This window comes from Enhydra lutris, unplaced genomic scaffold, assembly GCF_002288905.1.
Source record: "Enhydra lutris kenyoni isolate GAN:26980312 unplaced genomic scaffold, ASM228890v2 scaffoldscaffold93, whole genome shotgun sequence".
NCBI classification, from domain to species: domain Eukaryota; kingdom Metazoa; phylum Chordata; class Mammalia; order Carnivora; family Mustelidae; genus Enhydra; species Enhydra lutris.
The window spans coordinates 7,668,261-7,683,108 of NW_019154177.1; the positions used below are offsets into that span (position 1 = coordinate 7,668,261).

At 41.9% G+C, this 14,848-nt stretch overlaps 1 pseudogene; it reads right to left on the bottom strand.

The window, feature by feature from the left end:
• Nucleotides 1-10,917: 10,917 nt before the first annotated feature.
• LOC111138636 lies at nt 10,918-11,540 on the bottom strand (annotated as a pseudogene).
• Nucleotides 11,541-14,848: the final 3,308 nt, after the last annotated feature.

Below are 14,848 nucleotides of genomic sequence, written 5' to 3' on the forward strand. Positions count from 1 at the left end.
TTAATTTGGCAGTTAGATAGATGATTCTGAAGTTTAGGTGAGAAGTTTGGGCTGCAGACATTAATTTGGGAGTCATTGGCATATAGCCAACATATAAAGCCAAAACACTCAATGAGATTAGCTATGGAATGAACATAAATAATGAAAAGAACCAAAGACTGAGGCCTGGTGCACTCCAATATCAAGATGAGGGAGGGGTTGCTTAGCTGGCTTAGTTAGTACAACATACAACTCTTTTTCTTGGGGTCATGAGCTCAAGCCCCACATTGGGTATAGAGATTACTCAAAACTTTTTTTTAACTTTTTAAAAATAAAAAAATTAAAGATGAAGGAAAAGAGGAAGAGCCAGTAAAGAAAGCTGAGAAGGAGCAACCAGGGAGGTAGGAAGAAAACTAAGAATACAGTATCCCAAAAGCAAAATGATAAAGGTGCATCACAGAGGAGAGAACGATCAACAGTATCAGATGGTACTGATAGGTCAAGTAAGATGACTGAGAATTAATGATGGGACTGAGCACCCCGGGAGGACACTTTTGGTAGAATGGTGTGGGTAGGAGTTGAACGAAGTGGATTCCAGGGTGAAGGATGGAAGAGAACTGGAGATAGGAGGTATAGAAAATTCTGCAAATGCTGCAGAGGAGCAGAAATGTTGGACTGTAGCAGTGGAGAAGGTGGGTTCATAAAGAAGGACTGTTTTACAAAGCACTGTATGTTAACTATACTGGAATTAAAATAAAAAAAATAAAGGACTATTTTTTAAAGATAGGAGAAAACAAAAGATTGCTATATGCTAAACAAGAACAAGGTCATGGAGATGGAGAAATTGATGATACAGTACGAAGAGGTGGAAACCACTGAAATGATATTCTTGGGGAAAGATAGTGGCTTTTCTAAGCATTGTCTTATCACGGTGCTTGAAATATAAATATTTGGGGAATAAATAAAGGTTATTCACCTACTTTAAAAAATCTAATACATTTGGCTGATGTCATTTTAAAAGCCAAACTTAAAAAAATAAAACAAACAAAGCTAGCGCTCTCTAAGGAGACATTAGCAGTGACCATCAAGGGTGAGGTGTCTGGGTGGCTCCGTTGGATGAGCCTTGGGTTCTTGATTTCCACTCAGGTCATGATCGCAGGGTCCTGGGATTAGAGCCCTGCCTTGCCTCCACACTCAGTAGGGAGTCTGCTTCTTCCTCTTCCTCTCCCTCTCCTCTCCCTCGGTCCCTCCCTCTCTCCTTTCTCTGTCGCAAATAAATAAATCTTTTAAAAAAGAAAGGTCAGGGACGCCTGGGTGGCTCAGCCGGTTAAGCCGCTGCCTTTGGCTCAGGTCATGATCCTAGGGTCCTGGGATCAAGTCCCTCATCGGGCTCCTTGCTTGGTGGAGAGCCTGCTTCTCTCTCTTCCTCTGCCTGCCTCTCTGCCTACTTGTGCTCTCTCTCTCTCTCTGACAAATAAATAAATAAAATCTTAAAAAATTTTTTTAAATTAAAAAAAATTTTAAAAAAAGAAAGGTCAACTAGGAGTGCCTGTCCAGCTCAGTTGGAAGAGCATGTGACTGGATCTCAGAGTCCTGAGTTTGAGCCCCACATTGTAGGGGGGGTGGGAGATTACTTAAAAACAAATAAACAAATAAACTTTTTTTTAAAAGTCAGCTAAAATAAAGGTGCCTGGGTGGCTCAGTGAAAAGAACATGATCTTGATCTCAGGGTTGTGAGTTTGAGCCCAGGTTGGGTGGAGAGATTATGTAAATAAATGAATAAATAAATAAAATCTTAAAAAAAAAGAATCAGTTAAAATATTATGCTGAAAATATATTTCCCTGGCAAGTATCAGAATGTGGTCACTTCCAGGAAGATGTGGAAAAAAGAAAATCCTTTTTTTTTTTTTCTTTTTTAACCATAGGACATTCATGGCTTGTGTTTAAAAATAAGAAAAATGCATCATTAATGCTGTTAGCCACATCTCTCACTGGCTTCTTTCCAAATATTTTCTTACAAATGATAAATATATAGGGGAAATTCAGAGATTTGCAATTCCACTGAGAACAAATCTCTGTGAGTGTGGATAGTAGAAACAACAAGGGCCACTAAGGGCTTTGCTCCTCAGAAACTCGGCCAGAGAACAGAACACTTGCAACAGCTGATCTTACGAGAATTTTACTCTCTGAAACTGTAGAGAGACCAAGTTTACATTGAAACAGCTAGGAGGAGAAGAAGGAGAGGGAGTATTTCATTTTATTTTATTCAGTTTTGGTGTATTTGGTTTTTCTCAATTTCTCGAATACTCCCATTAGGGTTGTTGCTCATTCAAGGAGAGTAAGAGCCAGATAAAAAGAAAAACTAAGCCAGGACAAAATAAAGGAAACAAGTTTTTTTTCTGTCTTACTTTTTGTGTGTTCTAGTATTTACCCTCTATGATTTCCCAATAAATAATTTGTAAGGAGGCAGAAAAAAATATTTAGTAAAAAGGCACTCAGTGAATAATTATAGCATTTATATTCAAAGCATATTTAGTTATTTTATGCATAAATATGGGCAGAATTCATATCTACATGAATTTGCTCAAAGTAAAACTATACTCGTGAAGCTGATTTGTTTTTACATAACTATGATGTTTATTAGACAAAGAACACATATAAATTTATTTTGATTTTTTAAGTTTATTTATTTTTATTTTTTATGAGTTTATTTAATTGATTGTTGATTATCTTAACTAATGGAAGTAAACAATGCAGTGATTAACCCAAAATTATCTAAAGTCTTTTACATTTGACTTTGAGAAAAAGTTTAATATTTAGCAATGACTGTGGAAAATTTTAATATTCTAAGATTTTTAAAATTTTTTATTTATTTATTTTAAGATTTTTATTTATTTATTTGACAGAGAGAGACACAGCGAGAGAGGGAACACAAGCAAGGGTTGTGGAAGAGGGAGAAGCAGCTCCCGCTGAGCAGGCAGCCGGATGTGGGGCTCAATCCCAGGACCCTGGGATCATGACCTGAGCCGAAGGCAGACGCTTAACAACTGAGCCACCCAGGCATCCCTCTAAGATTTTTGTAAACTTCAAATACAGCAGCAAAAACATACTGAGCAAAACCTTACTTACCTCATAGCCTGGTCTTACACAAGCTACACTCATAAGAAATAGATGGTAATTAATCACCAAGAAATTTGTCAGCTTCCTTATCTATCATTTAACAACTATGTCAGATAATCCTTGTTTTTCCTTATCCGGAAGAACCTACTCTAATCCCTTGTAGTTCAGGTAGCCCTGGACTAGTTCAGCCTCTACTGGCGGGCAAGAGAGTGAGACTATTTCCATCAGCACCGCCTATTTCTCTGACCTCAGTACTGGATTTCAGGAGTACATTCAACTCCGGCCTAGTCCATCAGTTCATCCTGTCCTCCCTGGCCATAGGTTCATAGAAGGGTGCTACGCATCGCCTACTGCCATTTTTATAAAATACGACTATGCACTTCTGGCCCTAGTTGACCTGGAATTGACTTCTGACCAAAACTGGGCCAATCAGAGTTCTTTCCCCATGATTTCAAAATTGAGACTAAGAATATCCAGTCCACATGGTCTTCCACGTGACTATAGGAGGACAGAAAACCTTCTAGAAGAAAGAAGCCGTCAGGAAGAGAAAAGCAGAGATGAAAAATGAAGAGAGAAGATGTGATTCTGGTCCTCTCAAGGCCAGACTGCATTCGCTTTTGTTTTGTTTTGTTTTGTTTTGTTTTGTTTTGTTTTGTTTGGAAGAGAGTTAGAGCAAACTCATAGGCACACACAAGCAGGGGGAGGGGCAGAGGCAGAGAGCCAGGGAGAATCTTAAGCAGGCTCCGCACCCAGAGTGGAGCCTGACACAGGGCTCAATCTCATGACCCTGAGATCATGAGCTGTGCAGAAATCACGAGTCAGATGTTTAACTGACTGAGCCACCAGGTGCCTCGGGCAGACATTCTTGACCCTTGGTCCTCTGAAGGTACACATTAGAATCTTCAGGTTAGCTTCTTTCTTTGAAGCTAGCTCCAGCTTGTTTCTCCTTGTCAGTCAAGAATCTTTATTAAATTCTGCATCCCCTGAAGGTAAGTAGAGGAGAAGGCAGATGACTATAGCGACTGAGGGTTGGGAATTTGTAGGACAGATTGAGTAGAGAGGGATAAGCAGGAAAGGAAACTGAAGGTACCAGAGAGAACAAAGTTGAAGTGACTGAAAATGAGGGTCAAGTTGAGTTTGAGAAGAATGAGAATCCAAAATGGTTTAAACCCAACTAGAGGAAGGGAAAAGCCTGGAGAGCTGGAGGGCAGGGTTAGATGAGTTTGCTGCTTTGTGGGAGTCAGGAATGGAGAGGAAGGATGTGGTCTCAAAGTGAGATACCAAAGGTAGAAGAGTCCCAAACTGTAACAAGGTCCAGGATGTGGCTAGGAGAGGGGGTTGTTGAAAGGAATGAAGGGTTGGAGTAGAGGTTCAGGAACTCTGGCAGTAAGAGACAGAATGTACAATCTACCTAGGAAAGTGGCCATAGTTAGGTAGAGAAGAATGTGAACCAAAGCCCTATGTGTACGTGTTTGTTAGAAATACGGGAAATTGACAGAATGTAAATTATATTGGAGATTTTAATTCTCCAGTGTCAATAATGAGAGACTGAGAGCATGAAGTATTGTGCAAAGGGTTGTGACATCTCCAAATAGAGAATTAATTGATATTTGGAATCAATTAAATGAAGCTGAAGACCTCTATTTGTAGTACATACAAAATGTCCTCTAGGCCATCACTTGTGATAACAACAGAACTTAATAATACCAACATAAAACAAGAAATTTAATTACATGAAAAAATTTAAAATTTTCCTAAATAACAGACTTACTAAGGGGAAAATTGAGAACATAATAAAAGTCTATTTTAAAATAATATTAAAAGGACTTCAATACTTATTCACGATGTTATTATGTAATTCATTGAAAATAATAGTAAAAAAATACTTCTCAAAAGCTTTGAAATGCAGGAAACCTCTTCTTAGAAAAAAAGCAGGCTTTTAGATTAATTTATTACTAATAGACACCTAAATAAACATTCAATTTAAGATCTTAGAAAGAAAATTTATAAATCCTGAGTGAAGTAAAACTAAAACAGATATAAGTAAATCAGAAATTAAAAATGCATGAGGGGTCTGGGTGGCTCAGTTGGTTAAGCGTCTGACTCTTGGTTCCATCTTAGGTCATGATCTCGGGATCCTGGGATCCAGCCCTGCACCGGGCTTGTGCTCAGTGCAGAGTCTGCTGAGGACTATCTCCTTCTCCCTCTGCTCCTCTCCTGCTCTCTCACTCTCTCGTTCTAAAATAATAAATAAAATCCTTTAAAAAAACGAACCATACACTAAAAACCATGAAATTTATTGTATGTATATAATACATGAATAACATGGCTTTAAATAAGTTTTTTTAGGGGCGCCTGGGTGGCTCAGTGGGTTAAAGCCTCTGCCTTCAGCTCAGATCATGATCCCAGTGTCCTGGGATGGAGCCCCGCATCTGGCTCTCTGTTAGGCGGGGAGCCTGCTTCCACTTCTCTCTCTGCCTGTCTCTCTATTTGTGATCTCTCTCTCTCTCTGTCAAATAAATAAGTAAATAAGTAATCTTTTTTTAAAAAAAGGGTTTTTTTTAAAGATTTTATTTATTTATTTGACAGAGAGACAGCAAGAGAGCGAACACAAGCAGGGGGAGTGGCAGAGGGAGAAACAGGCTTCCCGCCGAGCAGGGAGCCCAATGCAGAGCTCAGAACCTCAGACAGACGCCCAACGACTGAGCCACCCAGGTGTCCTGGCTTTTAAAATTTTTTAATAGAGAAACTATTAAAGAATAATGCTGAAAAGAGCAAATAAAAAGTGCTTTTACCAGAAAATATCACATAGCAATAAAAATTTAAATACTGTGTTAATGGTCTGAAAACAAAAAGCAAGATTAAAAGACAAAAATTGGAGAAACCAGACACAAACATCAGTATAAGTAATAGTTTATTAGTAACTCTTCCTTCTCCTCTCTTCCTTCTCTTCTCTCCTTTTGTCTTCCCTTCCTTGTTCTGCCTTCCTGAAAGACCTGGTTAAAAAAAAAAAAAAAAAAAAGCCATTAGACTGAGGAGTATAAAGTGAAAGAGCCATTGCGGAAAAGAGTGCGGCTGTTTCTTAAAAGATGAAACTTGACCTTACCGTATAACCCATCAATCTCATTGATGGACTTTCATCCCAGAGAAATGAAACCTGCATTCATACAAAAATACATACACGACCATTCAAGCTTTATCCGTAATACCCCACACTGGAAGTAACCCACATGTCCTTTCATAGGGGAACAGCTAATCTATGGTACCTCCACCCTGTGGCTACCACCCAGCAGTGGTGACCACGTGGAGGATGTCCAAGTCAGAGTTGGGTGAAAAGGATATCGACGCAGGATGGCACCAGTATCAGCCAGGCACAGAGTACCGAAGCCCAAGGGGAGTAAGAACAGTGTCTGCTAAGGCGGGGAGGATGTCAGACTCTAAGTGGGGTGAGGAGGGCTCTATGATGGGAACAGGCACGGTGGCCATCATGAGAGACCAGCTATGTACAGGAGGATTAAGCAGATAAGTTCATATACACACCATAACAGGAGGCAAGTCTCTTACTGTCAAACAAAACGATTAGAAAGAGGAAAATAAGGGCACCTGACTGGCTCAGTTGGTAGAGCATGTGACTCTTGATCTTGGGGTCATGAGTTTGAGCCCCCACACTGGGCATAGAGATGACTTAAAAAAAAAATAAGAAAATAAGAATGAACCCTGTGGTATTGGATTTGAACTGGAGATTTCTGTATAAGTTTGTTGTTAACATAACAGTAGACACAGAATATAAATGTGTACAGATGTGTGTATACACAACGTATGTATATGTACCGATTTTCTTAAGTAAAACATGTTCAAATCCTAGGAGGGATCATACCTCAGGTAAAAATGGATTTAGAACCTCAAATAGTTTGAGCCAGTGCCCACCTCTCTCAGCCTCTTGGCTCTGTCATTCATGTTGACTTTCATCTTCATTCTCAGACTCTCTGCAAGGGGTCAAGTTGGCTGTCACCGCTTCAAGGCCGATTTCCCGATTCCGGTCCAGAAGAAAATGAAAACATGTGCTTTTCACTCAACAATCTTAAGACAAACAAACAGACAACAAAGAAGTCTCACCGTGTATTATTGACTCTGGATCTCGTGCCTGTCTTTGCATTATCAGGGGCATGGAGAATGCAATGCACTGATTGGCTAAGGCCGAGCCACGCCCACCCCCGGAGGCGGGGCTGGAACCAGCTGCTCCAGAAAGCCTCGGGGCTGGTCATGCAGGACAAAGCGACAACAGAGAGGAAGCCTGGGACACTTTTGCCAGAAGAAGGATGAGCGGGTGCTGGGTAGCAAAATGGATTTTCACGATTCAATTTGTTTCTTGACATTCCCACATACCCTTCTTCCCATTCACATGCTTTAAAACCTGCCCACACCTCCATACCGGAATACCGTATGTAACCAAAACACAACCGCACCGCCCTTAAAACAGGACGCGCAAAGTTCTGTCTCGTGGCTCCCTTGGAATACTTGTCGCAGCTCTCCGGGTGGCTTCACATAATCCAGCAAAACCTACCTTAAACGGTAAAAGTAACAGAGGCACCCACCAACATACCTGATGTATTATGATAATAATGGTAATAAAAAGAACCAAGAAGTGTGTCGGCTATGGAAGAACGACCATCAGGTCTGCTCTCAAGGAAGCTCGCTAGCAGCCTCCTTCAGCAGCACCTTCAGGACTCAGCTGGGTAGCTTCTCGGCTGAGGCCATGCTCTTCCTGGGCCACCGTCCCAGGCAATGATGAAGCATGACAGGCTTATTCATATCTAGCCGTATCTGTGCAAGGCAGGCTACTCTAACTGCAGTTTTGCTACAGAACCATCCAATGCACTGACTTGGGCTTTGTATGATCTGCACGGCCGGAAGGCTTCACCCACCCACTCTAGCTTGCTCCCCTTTTATCCTTTACAGATATTACTCCTGATAAATCTCTTTTTTAGAGTATCAGATGTCCTGTGGATACTCCCCCACTGCCTAATAAACTTTTTACATTTCTAACTTCACCAGCATCTGCTTTCCAATAGACTGGAGTTGACACCACGCTATTCCCAACATCAGAATGCCCAGGGAACAGAGTAAAGAATAACAGTGAGGGAGTGAGGGGCACATGACCGGCTCAGTCAGTAGAGCACGTCACCCCCTTTTTTAAAAGATATATTATTTATTTGAGAGAGAGAGAGAGAGTGCATGTGAGTGGGGGGGTTGGGAGGTGGTGGGGGGGCAGAGGGAGAGGGAGCGAAAGGGAGAGAAGCAGACTCCCCGCTGAGCTTGGAGCCCAATGCAGGGCTCAATCTCACGACTCTGAGATCATGACCTGAGCTGAATTCAAGAGTCGGATCTTTAACTGACTGACCACCCAGGTGCCCCAAGCATGTGACTTTAATCTTGAGATTGTAAGTTCTAGCCTCATGTTGGGTATAAAGATTACTTAAAAATGAAAAATCTTAAAAAAAAAAAAAAAGTAATAATAAAGTGGAGTAGTGATCTGCCCATCATCTTGGTTTTTTTGTTTCCCAACCCCCATCAACACTTCTTTGGAAAAAAGACAAGTAGAAAAAAACAGAGAGTTGTCTCCAATCCATAGCATGTATCATATACTGCTGATAGGAATAGCAAAGTCCCAAATCTTGGAAGCGACGTAATTGGCCAAAACAGTCCCTTTTTCTCCAAGGCCACATTTAAGATGGACACTGGGGAGGGTTTCCCTTCCTGAGGTTATACCTTCTCAGCTACTAATAGTATGACAAGAGACTTAGGGGTGAAATGATCACTAGTCTTTATGCCAGACTTGGGGTTTAGTTAGCTCTTGCTTCTGTGCAATTCTCTGAGCTAATAACCAAAGCCAGACAACTAGTCGAGTCTAGAACTGGACGTATGGGATTCTGTTTCTTAGCAACAGAGTCCAGAGCTCTGTTGTTCTTAGCTTAAGGGCTTCATCTCTACATCTATCTTAAGAAACTTAAAATAGTGTTCTTGGGTAGGTAGATGAGGCTAATCTGCTCCAGGCCTGGGTCCCTAGCACGTTGTTGTAATTGGGAATTGCCCACTTTGTCAGGCAGAAGTGCATTAGGAGAGCTGGTTGGACGGGACCTGTAGGATTAGGAGTGTTTTTTAAATATTGATTCTAGCTCTTAGATATCAGATTGAGCCACTATCAACCTAACATCCTCCTTTTTGGAGCACCATCACATAGGCCACAAGAAACAGCCAACACACTCTAAAATTCTTCCATGGTTGTGTTGTATCTTTTAACATTCCATCCTTTGGCAATAAATAGTTCTAGTCCCAAGATAAAATACATGATAGTCATCTAACCAGCTCTTTCTTACTTTAAGTTAAGGGCTATAAGAGTGGCCAACTTTCCAGTCTAGGAAAGAAGGGTGTCCACTCTTACGAAAACTATCCTTAACTTAGATAATTCTACAGTTGAGTGTCTTTTACACTCCAGTTTTGGTATGAGCTGTGTCATCATTTAGAACTTCTTTCTAGTTGCCAATAACAAAAACCACAACCCACATTGGCTTAAGGAAGGAAAGATAAGCTATTGGCTTATGGTACTGAAAAGTCTTAAGATCTTCAGGGGCACGTGGCTGACTCAGTCAGTAGAGCATGCAACTCTTGATCTCAGGGTCATGAGTTCACACTCTACATTGGGTATAGAGATTAGTTAAATAAATAAACTTAAAAAAAGAAAAGAAAAGAAAAGAGAAAAGATCTCGCTTCAATCAAGGCTGGGTTCAGAAGAAGGTTAAACCAAAACATCATCGGGAAATACCATCTAAATGTTTGTCTTGAGAAGGTTGGGCTTGTTCTCTGACACCATGAGAGAACTATCTCTAGAATCATCTCCCCAGTTCAATTCAGTAACAAAAAAATGTGTTAAGGTGTGACTTTCAACAATCCCAGCAAAAGCCTCATTTCTTTTTGTTAGCTTGATTGGGTTACATAACTGTCCGTGAACAGATTCACTCTGGCCAGGAGAATGTAATATTCTAATTAGCCAGACTGAGTCTCATGAATTTCATTATTTTAAATAACAGCTTTATTGAAATATAATTCACATACCATAAAATTCACCCCACATGAACTCTTTGGAAGTAGAACACTGAATGAATACCACCTAGAGCACCTGGACTAAAAATTCAGGAGGCAAGCTCTCCTAGAACAAAATTCACACTGTTATTAAAAGAAGGGTGAAAAGAGTGTGGCCTCCAAAAACTGAGTTTAAGTAATGTGAACCTATTTTCTAAGGATCCCACCTGACATATTACAGCTTTGCAAGGTTCACTCCTGGGTTATCTCCTGGGTTGTTCCCTATGTGAAACATCCTATGAGATTTGGCCCAAGACAACTTACTCATTGCTTTTCTACAAATGTTTAAAAAGTCTTAGGTCTAGGTTTATATACACAACTCTACCTGGTTCCATGTTTCCTGTATTATTGACACAAGCTAAAAAAAGTATTATGAATTTCCTTATTTAAGACTCACTTTGGGGGCACCTTGGTAGCTCAGCTGGCTGAGTGTCCAATTCTTGGTTTCTGCTCAGGTCATGATCTCTGCATTGTGAGATTGAGCCCCACCTTGGGCTTGATGTACAGTGCCCAGTGTGCTTAAGAGATTCTCTCTCTTTCTCCTCCTCCCCCTCTACCCCTTCCCCTACTCATGCAACTGGTGACAGCATGTATGCCCTCCCCCCTCCAAATAAATAAATTTTTTTTGAGGAATAAACAGTTGTATAATGTTGTTTTAATAAACAGCATTTAATGGGCTCAGACCAGGAATCCGTGGATCTTGAGGTCCTCTGAATATTGATCAGTTTTCCTCTCTACATTCTTTTCGGTCTGTATCTGTAACCTCATGAGCGGCTTTTTCTTCTGGTAATGGGTCTTGGCCTTCTCCTTCCTCTTCTCCTCCAGGGTGGCTGCCACTGCCTGGTATTTCCAACCAACCTTGTGAGCCAGGCGCCCCAAGAAAACCAACTTCCCAGTAGGCTTCATGTGCACCGCTGTGAGGGTAGCAGAAGCACCATCTTCTTTTTCCTGTCATAAGGTGGTGGGATTCCATCAAACACCTTGAGGAGACCCAGGGCAGCCTGGCCTCGCTGGGTCCTGTGGGGCAGCAGGCCTTGCACTGTCTGCCAAAAGACGAGGCTGGGTGCTCGGAAGTGGTGGGGGCCGTGGGATGGGCTGGTGTTCATGTGCTTGTGGAGGAAGGCCAGGTACTTCAACTTGTTTCTGTAGAAATTGCCAGAAATGTTGATGCCCTCATAGTGCATGACTACAGCCTTCTGACTCAGGAACACCTGTTTGGCCATGATGGCTTCCAGGTGGCCCAGGAGATGGCCTTGGCCATCCAGCACCAGGGCCATCCTGCCCTTCTGCCATCTTCGGGAGCCGCCTGGGAAAGTTAAATAAAGTCTTTTGGCTCAGTCACTCATAGACTGAGTCAATGGCTCAGCTGGTTTAACATTGGACTCTTGATCTCAGCTCAGGTCTTGATCTCTGGGTGGTGAGTACAAGCCCCACATTGGGCTCCACACTGGGCATAGAGCCCATTCAAGAAAAAAAAGTGGTGGAGTGCTTAAAAAAAAAAGATTTTATTTATTTATTTGACAGACTGAGACCACAAGTAGGCAGAGAGGCAGGCAGAGAGAGGAAGGGAAGCAGGCTCCCTGCTGAGCCGAGAGCCCGACGCGGGGCTCGATCCCAGGACCCCGGGATCATGACCCGAGCCAAAGGCAGAGGCCTTAACCCACTGAGCCACCCAGGCGCCCCTAAATAAATAAAATCTTAAAAAAAAAAAAAAGAAGTAGAAGAAGAAAAAAGTGGAAACTCTCTCCCCCCAACCACCGAAAAAAACCCAGAAATATCCCTGTGTCAGAACAACAAGAACATCAAAGGGAAATTTTTTTTTTCAGATTGTTTGCTTCTCATTTTCCCATGACATCTGTAGTAAAGTCCCTTTTATTCACTATCGGTTTATGCAAGTAAATTCTTGAAGGAGATGAGGACAAGGACACAACTGCTATCTAACTCCTGACAAATGGTAGCAATAATTGTCTTTATTATTCATGACAACCATAACAAATGGCGCCTTTTCTTCCCCCATGAGAATGCTAATGCAGCCGCCTTCCTCAGGTAAAACAGATTTCTTTTTACCTGCTTCTTGGCAGAACAAAGCTCAGGACCCCCAATTATGAGAGGCCATGGCTCCGTTTGAGTCCCATGTGAGCAGGGACACTCTCTGAGGTAATGACAAGGAAGCTGAAGTCTAGAATAAGAAGCCAAGGGAGAGAAGGAGTGGGAGGAAGCACGAGAGAGCGTTCCTGACAGAGGCAACTGCAGCTTCAAAGGCTCCAAGGTGGGGAAAAGGACAGGGGAGAGTAGAACTTATGAGTGGGCAGAGAATGGTCAGGGATGAGAAACAGAGATCACCTATGCTAGGCCTTCTATACTACTCACCATCATGGGAGGCTTACTGCCCTCAAGGAACTTGTCAGGGATTACAGTGTCAAACTTCCTGATGTTCAACATTGACTAAAGCTTGGTTGACAGATACAGTATTAATAAAGGATTGCCTTCAGGGTATGGAGCACATGCTTGTCTCTAAAAATCTATCCGTCAGTTAAGTCAGAAGAATTGAGAGCCAGACTGCACTGTTGAAGGTACTGTGACTTAATGCCACACAGCCAAATTAAGGGACACGTGGCAGCTGGTATCCAAGATGACTCCCATGATGCTCATCTCTCTCCATTCTCCTCCAACACTGAATCTGGCTGAGAGGACACTGAGGAAATGACACTATGTGATTTCTGAGGCTAAGACATAAAAGATATTGTAGCTCCCATCACTTTCTTTCTTGGATCAGTCACTCTGTGGAAGTCAGCGGTCATGTCATGAGGACAATCAAGCAGCCCTATGGAGAGGTCCACACGGGAAGGAACTGAAGTATCCTCCCAGTCACGGCACCAGTTGGCCAACCATGAGAGTGCACCATCTTGAAGTGAACCCTCCAGTCCCAGTCAAGCCTTCAGATGACTCTCGCCCTGGCTGACATCTTGATTACAACAACATGAGACATTCCAAACCAGAACCACCTAACTAGGCGGCTCCTGAATTCCTGATCCACCAAAAAGGCGTGATACGATGAATGTTTATTGTTGGTTTAAACCAATACCTTTTGGTATTTTGTTATGCAGCAGTAAATTAAAGCAGACATGAGAAGAAACAATCCTAACACGCTATTTGTTACAATGACAATAATGAATTTTGGCAAGTTACTTGACCTTGCTACACCTCAGTTTTTTTCCTGTTGTGACTATTATTTTTTAAATTTTAATTTTAACCAAATCTGCTTCTGCTCCCATTTTTCAAAATCAATTAGCAACACAATGATCCCGAAACCTGGGTATTATCCTTGACTGATTTTATCCTCATTCCTTACCTCCAATCTAATCATTATGTCCTAATGATTATATCTACTGAGTACTTTCAGACTATTTTCTTTATCCCATATCTTAGTTCAGGCCTCCATCAAATCCCATCTGGACTATTAAATATACCTCTAAATTGTTTCCTGCCTCTAATCTTATTCCTCTCAAAACTGTTTCTTACACTGCAACTGGTGGCCCACCTATAACCCAAATATGATAAAGCCATTATCTGGTGGAAACCTTCTCCCAGCCCTCTGACAACTCCATAAAGTCCGATCTCCTCAGCATTACCAGTAACGCCTGTCAGGATCTGGCCATTGCCTGCTTCTCCTCTTATTAACATGTGTCTCAAGTGTCAGTTCTCTTATTTGTTGCCTTTGTTGTCTTTGTTCCACAGCATTGATTTTTCTTAAGAGTTCGGTGGTTCTTGCTTTTGTTTTTTCTTTCTTGCTAATATTTGTTTGTGGTTCTAGATTCAACAGTTTTTTTCCATGCCCAAATCAGGCTTTCTGGTCACCTATCCCAGTGAGTTCACATTTTGTTTTGTTTTGTTTTGTTTTATGGGGGAGGGTAGTGAGCGATGGGGAGGAGCAGAAGGAGAGAGAGAGAGAGAGAATCTTAAGCGGGCTCCATGCCGGGGAGTCTGACGAGGGGCTCAATCTCATGACCCAGAGACCATGAGCTGAGCCGAAACCAAGAGTTGGACCCTGAACCACCTGAGCCACCTGGGCACCTCAGTGGGTTCAAGTTTTGATCACAGAACACTGATTCTGATGATTGTAGGTGAGAGGTGAATCGTGTGACAAAGATGAAGCGTGGGAGCATCCACACTCTGAGAGCAGACATTAAAGGCGCTGCACAAAAATAAACGGTTAAAGAACTCATAGGTGCCTTTTCCACTCAGGCTAGGCACTTGGTCCTGGCACAGCGAAATCTGTATCCTCTCAACATATGCTCCCACTGCTAACCCCATTCAAACCCCAGAGAAACGCTTCTCTTCACCTTGTGTCCACAACCTTGAAACAAAAAGAGACTAACCTGTCCCAGTGCCATGAAGGTTTGTGAGTTGTGCCCTATCGAGTTCAGAAATAGGTACTGTTTCAGCACGGAAGATTTGAGAGGCAGAATCACTGAAGGAAGAAAAAATACAAATTAATTATCATGACAAATCCTTCCTCTCAAGATGAATGCAATAGTTTCTTACATAATGCAGAATTATTCTCTAAGAAGGCTGAACATCCATTTTCTCGCTTGCCTTTGTGAATCTG